Raw genomic sequence first — 10,777 nt, 5'->3', positions numbered from 1 at the left:
ACATGTGTTCCCCATCCTGAACCCTCCTCCCTCCTCCCTCCCCATACCATCCCTCTGGGTCGTCCCAGTGCACTAGCCCCAAGCTTCTGTTGCTTCAGACACAAAATTCAAAATCAGCAGTTTTCCATCTCTCGCTTCTTTTGAACTGCTCCAACTTTCTCCATGCTGCTTACTTGGGAAACAAAATACTGTTATAAAAAAATGCTTCTTTTTGTTTCAGTTGGTCTGTTAATTGTGAAGATTAGCTGTTCAAAGCAGTACTGTTATTTTGTCTCCTTCTTCAATATCCTTTATCATTGACCCCAAAACTTAAGTCCATTAGTTGGTGCTTTTCTACATCTGAGTGGCTGCAATATAGCAGCCACTGTGTGAGATTTCCAGTGTGAGATTCTCTGACAGTTTATTTAGAAACTGTGTTATGTGAATAAAGTCTATCTGAAGGAAAATGTCTTCATATTACTGGAGGATTCTTATCCCACTTCTAAATAAATATTCCTCCCCATCTCTGCAAAATACATCCTGGACTGGACTGGCCAGATCAAGCAGAACAGTTATTTGTGATACTGTGTGAAGATCTAATCTGTCAAGTATATGTCTAGAGTGAGACCATAAGACTACTTAATATGAAGAAAAAGAGTAAAGAGACTGCCCTCAAAGAATACTTCAAATGTTCCAAAATATATCAACATCTGGCTGCAATCCACACAGAAAAAGGCCAACTGGAATGACTTATGCATGAGATTTCCAATGAAAGCATCTACTGCTTCCAAACTGAGAATGAACATTACCAACATGAAGGACATCCCGTGGACATAACCAACATCAGGTCTGCAGTATGAATATCCTCCTAAGATACTATATAAAACATCGTGATATGGACCATCCACCTGAAAGATGTAGAAAGATGGAAAGGCATACAATGCTGCCGCTAAGTCGCTTCAGTCGTGTCCGACTCTGTGCGACCCCATAGACGGCAGCCCACCAGGCTCTCCCGTCCCTGGGATTCTCCAGGCAAGAACACTGGAGAAGTCATACAATAATTGAGCTTAATTCCAGACCAGCAACTGGACCATCAACAGATACACATTCTCTATCCTAGAAAAGTATATATTTAGATAGAACTTGTTTCATTGAAGCTTTCCCACCATCTCTTTCCTCTAGGGAGGAATATTGCATAAATTCAGGAGTGATATTCAGTTCACTTAATACAAGGAGACTCCAAGCTTTACCATGAACACTAGGGGGCAATCCCTGCACCTTAATTCTCCAACCTTTCTCTTAACTATGAATTACTTCCCAGCCTGGCAGTATTTCACTGGTCCAAATTACCATTGCATTTGAAATACTTTTTCTTAAATCTTTTTTCTTAACATGCTGCTTTACTTTCTCAATTTAAGGCTCAGCTCAGAGGTCCCATGTTCTTTTCACTGAGGTTCAAGTTTCTTCCACAGATTTAGCAAGAAGATTTTCTTGTAGTAGCCAAAGATTTCAATGGGACACAAAAGCAGTATCAGTCATATGATGGCCCATACTCGAGAATCAGGATGGAGGTAGGAGGTGACTCGAATTCAGGTTTCTTAGTCTCAAAAACTGAACCAGTGATTTACAGGTCCTCCCTGTTCATTCGTGCTTTGTCCCTGCTGAAGGGCTTTTGGATTTTCTGAAGAGTCTCTCTGGGAGGGACTTTATCGAATAATTTCCAACCAGGAGCATCGTGGACAGCTGATCTGAGCGCCTGTTAATCCTATTTGGAAAAGGTTTCAGAGAATCAGGGGCAGATAGAGGGACTGTTTGGAAGAAGAGTAAGAGAATCACACCCTCTAACTCCCAGCTGCTTCAGGTCCTTGGTTTTTGATGTCTGCAGCCACCAAGCAGCTCCTTTGCAGAAGACTAGCTGCTCATGCTAGCAGTGACCTTGTCACCAGGCCACTCCAAGTGGGCACAACCCCAGGGACAAAGGAAGAAGATCTCAGGGAACTAAGGTTGACTTCATGGGTGACTTTATTGCCAACAATGCTTTCCTGGTACCTCACTTACAGGGTCTGGCTGGTAAGGAAGGTCACTTCCATGACAGGAGCCTAGAGATGTTTTGAAGACTTTGAGAGAAGTCACCACAATGTATCATAAGTCCTGCAGATGAAACTTGGTGGATAGTTTCTTGGGCATGGCTTCCTAGCCTCAGGACAGCGAGTAATAGAGGCTTTTAGAATTCCAACCTGAGATTCCTTATGGAAACCTCCAGCAGAGTAAACTTAACCTCTGTGGTGACATTCTTGCTGTACCTATGTAATAATCAGGCCATATCTAATAAGGCCACATTCATTTTGTGATCAGGATTCTTTGAGATTCTTTTTGATCAAAAGTGGGGAGACTATAAGGAAAAAATATACATAAATGGAAAAATAAGTTTTTATTCTAAAGCACACCTGAGTTGTCTGATTCTGATTCTGTAAACTGTAGATAACTGATAGCAATGCCAGATAATTTTTGTCTATTGACATGCAAACAAATTCTGTTTCTAGAGAGAAACAGTCAAAAAATCAGTTTTTGCTCTATTTGTACATTTCCATATTCCTGACTTTTAACTGTGTCTGTTCTTGGTAATCTCCTTTGACCTGATTGTATCACTTTTATTTTCTATGAATTAGTTAAATAAAATCTTAAACTCATTTTTATTCTTATATCTGTATGAGAGCCATGATTTTACCTGCATTTAAAAATGATCCTTTAATGCCTACTTGGAATTAAACCACCCTTCAATGGTTGACCATGTGTGCCCTGAGCTTTTGCTTCGGCCCCAGAGGGCCTTAGAGAGCAACTTTTCTGAATTTCCATTTTTGTGTATGTGTTTCACATAGTAGAAGTGCACGCATGCTCAGTCATTTCAGGCATGTCCGACTTTTTGTGATCCCGTGGACTGTAGCCCACCAGCCTCCGCTGTCCATTGAATTCTTCAGGCAAGAATACTGGAGTGGGCTGTCATGCCCCTTCTCCAGGGGATCTTCCCAACTCAGGGATCAAGTCCACATCTCTTACATCTCCTACACTGGCAGGCGGGTTCTTTACCACTAGCACCACCGAGGAAGTACATGCATATAATTTGCAAATACATACTGAGGTTGTATGTCCAACTTTTTCCTCCCAGGATGTGCAGTCAAGATTAGAAAATAGTAGGATACATCATGAAAACATCTTGCTACATCGTGTCCTCACCAATTTGGTTTTGGGAAGGTTTGACCATTGTGCTCCTTTATCCCACAGTTCATCCAGAAGAAGCATGCCAACTTTCCTGATTATATTCCTGAGAATTTGTCCTCTGAAATTAAGGCCTTTATTTTGCTCAATTCTCAATTTCTGATACCTAGAAATGTGCTTGGAACATAGTAAACACTAAATATTTAATGAATTTTACAGTGGTTTAATTCAATATCCTATGTTTAACAATCATTCCTCCTCTGTATTGGCCTTTCTGGCTTAGATATTGGAAACCTTATAACACCGATGTAGATGAACATATTCACTTAAGAGCTGTATGGAACTTTCCTTAAAACACGGGACCTCATAAATCTCATCAGTCCCATACCCTTTGATCAGAGCCAATTTCAGGTTCTCCTTAGGGTGACCAACTGTCCCAACTTACCTGAAACTGAAGGGTTTCCTGAGATGGGAGACTGGGTATTAAAACAGAGACAGTCCTGAGCAGATAAGGATAGGTTGGTCACCCTAGTTCCAGTGGGTACCTGCTAAAGACTGTTACTTTTTCTCTACAATAAGCTATAAGTGAGCAGTAGCACATGAACATCAGCTTTCTATGGATTCTAGAAAATAGATTTGTTGATCAATTTTCAGTACTCTACACAGTAGTGCTTGGTCTTGTTCACAAGAGGATGTGAAGTGAAAGTCAATCACTTGAAAAAGTCGTGTCCGACTCTTTGCGACCCCATGGACTATACAGTCCATGGAATTCTCCAGGCCAGGATACTGGAAATGGGTAGGGTAGCCTTTCCCTTCTCCAGGGGGTCTTCCCAATCCAGGGATCAAACCCAGGTCTCCAGCATTGCAGGCAGATTCTTTACCAGCTGAGCCACAGGGGAAGCCCTCACAAAAGGATACTGACTTGTGAAGACGTGATGGTAACGTACCCTCTCCCCAGACCATGAAATTAAGTGTGGGTTAGCTGCATATTTATAACTACCCTCCAACATAATAGCAACCCAAGCCTCCAGAGGCAATGGATAAATGATGTACCCAAAAAATACCCAAAGCAGGAGATATTCCTTCTTGGCAATTTTTGTTCTTCTTTTTCGTAACTGGGCTACCCAAATGAGCCACATACAGGAAATCAGAGGCTGTCCACATGGTGAGATCTGACCGAAGCTCCACTGTGATGTTTCGCAAGGGTGACATTTCACAGGGTTGCGGCCTCGTACAGCCATAGCAGGGTGGGAAAGAACAACCACTGAACTCAGAGACCACTCTAGTTTTTTGGATCATGGCAAAACCATCCAGGAAGTGCCTGACAAGACCCTTGCCCTCCAGGCAGGCATGGCTTGTTAGATAACCCCTCAACTGTGAGCTAAATAGCACAATCTTTGTATAAAGAGCAGCAGCAATGAAGCGGGTGGTAGAAGCAGCTCTTTTTCTGGTGAGAAGTAAAGCTTATACAGAGCCATAAGGATGGACAGCAGAAAAACCACTGAAAGGAGTGTCTTATTTTATTCTCCTCATCTGCTCAGGTCTGTCTGGAGAGCTGGCCAAGGACCCACATATGCTGACTCAGAGCCACGTTAAAAAATATGAGCAGTATCCCATTATTCACTAGAAAGGCATTGGCTTCTGGCAGCTTCGAAGAAGGTTAAAGAATCCAGAAAGTGGCTGATTAAGGTTTTGCCCTATATGCTTAACAACTTCCCACCCTAGGTCACATGTTAGCCATCCCCCAACCCCTGCCCTGGACAACTGAAGTCCACAGGATATGTTTGGGTTCGTTACCTGACCGGAAAAACATTTTATTTATCCTCCATTCACCACCATTCTTTCTAACAGACCCTATAACGTTGACAACACATCTGCAACAAGCTTTGACTGACTTTCATATTTTGATGTGCTGGGTAAGTTCAGGTGCCATCTCCCCACCATGAGAACAATTATTTGTTTGACCCCTCTCCAACCCACCAGAGCCAAATGTACTTCAAGTTTTATTTTAGAGTTTCTGGGTACCCTTCTGATCATTTTGGGGAATGTTAAAAACAAAATTCAAGGAAATATTCAGTAGCCCCAATATGATCCATAAGATTTTTCCAGCACATATTCTTTCCAGAAATTGATCTACCTCCAGACAACCTTCATTGGGGTCCCAGATGCATTTCCCTATTTTCCTTTCTCAGAAGCTCTCTGTGTTCCCTCCACTGGGTCCTGACTGAGCTGGACAATCCAGCACAATGGACAGTGACTTGGCTGCCTTGACAGGCTGTGCAGGAAGCCTTGACACAGTGACTATGGTTGTGGGAAGCATAACTCTCAAGTGGGAATGCAGCTCTGTCTTAAAATTCTGCTTGTTATTTTAAGGCAAACTGCTGACAAGCCTGGTCAGCATCCATTGACCTGAATACCCTTTTCTACATCATTAAGTCCCATTTTAGCTTCCTGCTGTGATGATGACATGTAGCTTCACTAGAGTCACAGATTCTCTTTCCACTTTCTGTATCAACACACCTAAAGCACAATCAGAAAATAGTATCTAAAAATAATTGTTAAATGCCTATGAAAAATACTCATACATAAACATACTCTTGTCCTTTTCTTTCTTGAACTAAATATCACATCTGACAAATCTTAAATAGTTTTGCTCACTTTTCTTTCACTCTGCTGGTGGCTCTGATACTGTTTGATCTCGGTGCCTTTATGTTAACACATCCAAGAAGACTGTCACATTGTAACAAAGGCACAACTAGATGTCCTGATAATGGGTGCTAGTATTTCTGTAAAAGAACAAAATTTCCCCCAAGTCCCTATGAAAATGCTTCCACACACACCTGTGTTGTTCCTTTGTTTTTTTTTTTTTTTAATGTAATGTCTTTGGTGGGGAAAAGGGGTTACCCTAAATTTACTTTGCAACTTTTTCCATCATGCACCATAGGCATAGACATATAGATTATAGAGTCTTCATCGCTGCCAGAGCTGGTTCTGTATTACTGGATGTCAGGTTGAGTAACAGGTTCATTTTGACCTGATAGTAAAAACTGTTCAATTAATGCTTCAACACAGTCTCATATTGAGTGCTATGGAGAAAGGGCCATAAGGCAAGTTAATTACTAGCTAAGGAAAAAAGTCTTCCTCTACCAAACAATTTATCTGAATTAAAATTTATCTCATTATAGTGTTTTTATGAATTCTAGGCAATGCCTTCTCTCGGAGTCAGTAATAAACTTAAAGTCCACCTCTACGTACTTCATCATGTTCCAGGAGAATATTTTTCATCCACTTCTTCATTGTAGCTAACTGAGTAAAGAACAGCCTACGTAAGATTAACAGTAGGGATCAATCAACTGTGAGGTTTAGCAACCTCAGCACTACTGATATTTTGAACAAGTTATTAATAATTCTTTGGTTGGGGAAGCTGTCCTGTGCTTTGTTAGATGTTTGGCAGCATCACTGAGCTCTGTGTACTAGATGCCAGTCGCGATACTTAAAGATGTCTCCAGCCATTGCCAAATGTCCCCTGGGGGCAAAATCACCTCCAGTTGAGAACCACTGGTCTAGAGAAAAGACTGTGATTTACCTAATTTGGATAGAATGCTTTGGCCTGAGACCAGGGGCCAGGGATCAGGAAATTAGCACATAACTAGCTGGATCTCTATGGCTGCTCCTTTAAGGGGTGCTGGGAAATCCAACCACTAAGCATCCAACACATTGCAGAGATTCCATCTAGAGTTTGGCTTCTGTGGCTTTGCTTTTTGTTGAAGTTAAACTTTTTTTTTTTTCACTTTTGTCTGTTGGTATGAGATTTCTTGTTTTGGAAGCATTCTTCTGTTTTCAGGTGTTTCTGTTAGCCTTGCAGTTTTAGTATTCTGCCATCTTCCAATAAGCCTTAAGTTGCTTTTTGTTTAATCTAGATCAGTTCAGTTCAGTTCAGTTGCTCAGTCATGTCCAACTCTTCACTACCCCATGGACACCAGGCCTCCCTGTGCATCACCAACTCCCGGAGTTTACTCAAACTCATGTCCATTGGATCAGTGATGCCATCCAAGCATCTCACCCTCTGTCATACCCTTCTCCTTCCACCTTTAATCTTTCCCAGCATCAGGGTCTTTTCAAATGAGTCAGCTCTTCGCATCAGGTAGCTGAAGTATTGGAGTTTCAGTTTCATCATCAGTCCTTCCAATGAATATTCAGGACTGATCTCCTTTAGGATGGATTGGTTGGATCTCCTTGCAGTCCAAGGCACTCTCAAGAATCTTCTCCAACACCACAGTTGAAAAGCATCAATTCTTCCACGCTCAGCTTTCTTTAGAGTCCAACTCTCACATCCATACATGACTACTGGAAAAACCATAGCTTTGACTAGACGGACCTTTGTTGGCAAAGTAATGTCTCTGCTTTTTAATCTAGATCAGAATTCCATTTTTCCTATTCAATTTCCTCTTATTAGTACAACCTGTCAACTTCCAGGCAAATACATGGGTCTTAATGTGTCTGTCCTCTTGGGGGAAAAAAAGAGAGTGAGACACAATGATCATAACCAAATACCCTCAGCTTACTTGCTTATATATCCTGGAAGTCTAGGGCCACATATGTGGCTAAATAGCATAGACTTAGAGGAGCAACCCCCTCCCTCATCACTAGGTTTAGTGTATTTAACAGTTTGTCAAAAATCACCAACCATGTGTCTATTTTAAACATTCTGTTAAGTCCCCCAAACCACTGACCTGGAGAGGAGATCAAGATCCCATTCCTTCCCTTGAGAGAAAAGTTGTACTTACTATTGGTGGGACCAAAGAGAAACACTGTAACACAGTACCTTTCTTCCTAAACAAGAATAGTTGAAAGATCTGAGCTTCCATGGGTATGTGAGAGCAGTAAGATTCACTCTTAGGAAACCTTACCTTGGTTGGAGCAAGAGCAAGAAGGTTTAACTTTATAATGGAGCATTGGCAATGGATGGCAGGATAGGAGAGGGCTTGAGGAGCAGAGGTTCCAGGAAAGTAAGCCGATGAAGCTATATGATAGTAACAGTATAACAGCAGTCATCCCAGAGTTGTGTGCAATTAAGAACTTGTGTTGGGGGACTTCCCTGGTGGTCTGATGGCAGGACTCTGTGCTCCCCATGCAGGGGAACCTGAATTCGATCCCTAGTCAGGGGACTAGATCCCATATGACCTGGTGCAGCCAAATAAACAAATATCTTTTAAAATAACCTAAAAGGGAAAGGAAATTGCTATTTAAAAAAAAAAAAAAGAACTTGTGTCTGTCAAAGTGCAAAAGCTATATCTACTGGTGCTTAGTAACAAATACATCATAGGAATCAGACTCCAACTAAGATGGAGACATAGATATCTACCAACAAATAGGCAGTTATGAAAAGGGGATGATAACCCTTGTCTATTTTGAATGGGCTTGTGGTAATCTATTTCCATCACTGACTGGTGATATAGGAGGAAGCAAGTGCTCAGGAAATAAGTCTTTATGGTTCAGCGAGGAAGCATCAGTCTCATTTCTCTGACCTAAAGCATGCTCTTGGGAAGTTTCTTGGCACAGGGTAAGAAGAGAGGGAAACTAAGCAAATAATTATATACCAAGGCCCCAAGCATTTATCCCTGGACGAGGGCATGGCAACCCACTCCAGTATTCTTGCCTGGAGAATCCCCATGGACAGAGACTAGCAGGCTATAGTTCATGGGGTCGCAGAGTCAGAAATGACTAAGCAACTAAGTACACAGCAAGTGTTTTTATGACTTCTAAGAGGACGAGTAGTATTGTGAAGGACCGAAAGATAAATTCAGTACACCCCTGCCCTCAAGGAACTTACAGTGCAGTGGGGAAGGGAATAATTACACAAATAGACGATAGCAAATATACAAGAATGCTACCTTGGCTAAGAGGAAGAGGAGGTCATGAGTTTTGGGGAAAATCAAGATAGTGTTTTGACCTACCGTAGGAACATTTAAGAGATGATTTCAGGGGCTCAAATCAGAGGCAATGGGACTATAAATGAGGATAATAGCAATGAAACGGAAATGAGGGACTAGAATTATGAAATGTTGCATAACTAGCTTCTTCAAGATTTAACTAATATACATATGGGAGATTATTGAAAGGGAGGAGACAAACTGAGCATTGGGAATTGGGAATGGAAATACAGTTGACAGAAGTAAGGGGGGGCAAAGGAAATGAGGTGGAAGATGGCAAGCGTACTTTCTGAGATGCTGTTTAAACACCATATACAAAGGTTAGTGATTATATACAGTGTGGCCATCTTGTCTGATTTTTCCCCAGAGGAGACTTCTGTCTTTTCATTCTGTCTGTTCAGCCATATCCTTGGTTTGTAGATACTCTGTGCAACATAAGTATTTATGCCTTGAAAGCCAGTTCTTAGGATCCATGCCATCGCCACCCACCTCCCCAATGTCACCTCTTTATTTAGCTTTAGCTCCCTATGAGTAATTCGACGCTTGCAGTTTAATTCTCCTCTCTGTGCTGATGAGATGGAGAGGAGCCTGCCCAGCTGGAATGTAGGAGTGCTCCATTATTAAAGCTCTGTCAAGGGAGCAAGGACTGCCTGCAGACACTTGAGCTCTAACCAGAGATTGTCTATCTTATTTTTTTCCCCTTGGCTTCTCAGCACAATCTGAAAATACCTTATTTGGATGCTGGAAAAATAAGTTTACAGTCTCAAGACACCATTCCCTATAAATCAAATGAGGCACTCACTTAACTGAGTCTCTTTAACTCTTCTCTGAATTCTCCACATGTCAGCATGGAACTGTTTCAGTCTTCCTACCTCAACTCTACACTCATAAATTTCTTTCTCATTTCTGACAGGTTTTATTTACTTGCAACTTCATTGTACTGTTGTTTAACATTTTAAATTTTTACTTTTTTCTATTTGCTGAAGTAATATGTGCTTATTGCAAAAATTACTTGATTAGGTAACTAAGAAAAAAGGTTAAAGAAGAAAATATGGAACTATCCTCTCAATCACTATTAACATTTTAGCCTAGGCTTTTTCTTATTATGCATATTTTAATTTTAAAACATAACTGGGTGGTGCAACTAAGATAAGATGCAGCCAAATAAATAAATATTTTTAAAATAAATTTAAAAAATAAAACATAGCTGGAATCCTACTGTGCTAAAATAGTATCATTTTCTGATATTTTAACTATTATAATTCGAGAATTTTCTTACGTAATTAAAATTATCTTATCATTTTTGATACCTGCTTGAATTTTCATAATTGTAGATGTTATATTTTTCTTTGTATAAATCTCCTATGCTGAGAGCTTAACTCCTTATAACAAAAATTTCCTGGGCTATATATATGCCTATAGTCACAAGAAAAAAAGCCAATTTTTGGTTCGTTTTTCAATGTTCAAAAGTCAATGTATTTTATACTTTTTGTTGCAATGGTAAATGGGACTGTTACCTTAAATTCTCTTTCTGATCAGTTGTTATTACTGTATAGAAATGAAAGTGATTTCTGTGATTAATTTTTTATCTGCAAGTTTACCAAATACATTGATTATCTCTAGCAGTCTTCTGATGGCATCTTTGCTGC

General features: G+C 40.6%; 1 pseudogene; it reads right to left on the bottom strand.

Annotated features, from left to right (window-relative positions):
- Positions 1–249: 249 nt before the first annotated feature.
- LOC109568858 (TBC1 domain family member 12 pseudogene) lies at positions 250–3,241 on the bottom strand (annotated as a pseudogene).
- Positions 3,242–10,777: the final 7,536 nt, after the last annotated feature.

This window comes from Bos indicus, chromosome 15, assembly GCF_029378745.1.
Source record: "Bos indicus isolate NIAB-ARS_2022 breed Sahiwal x Tharparkar chromosome 15, NIAB-ARS_B.indTharparkar_mat_pri_1.0, whole genome shotgun sequence".
Taxonomy (NCBI): Eukaryota; Metazoa; Chordata; class Mammalia; order Artiodactyla; family Bovidae; genus Bos; species Bos indicus.
Note: the sequence above shows the minus strand (reverse complement) of the source record. Positions and strands in the feature narration are given on the sequence as shown.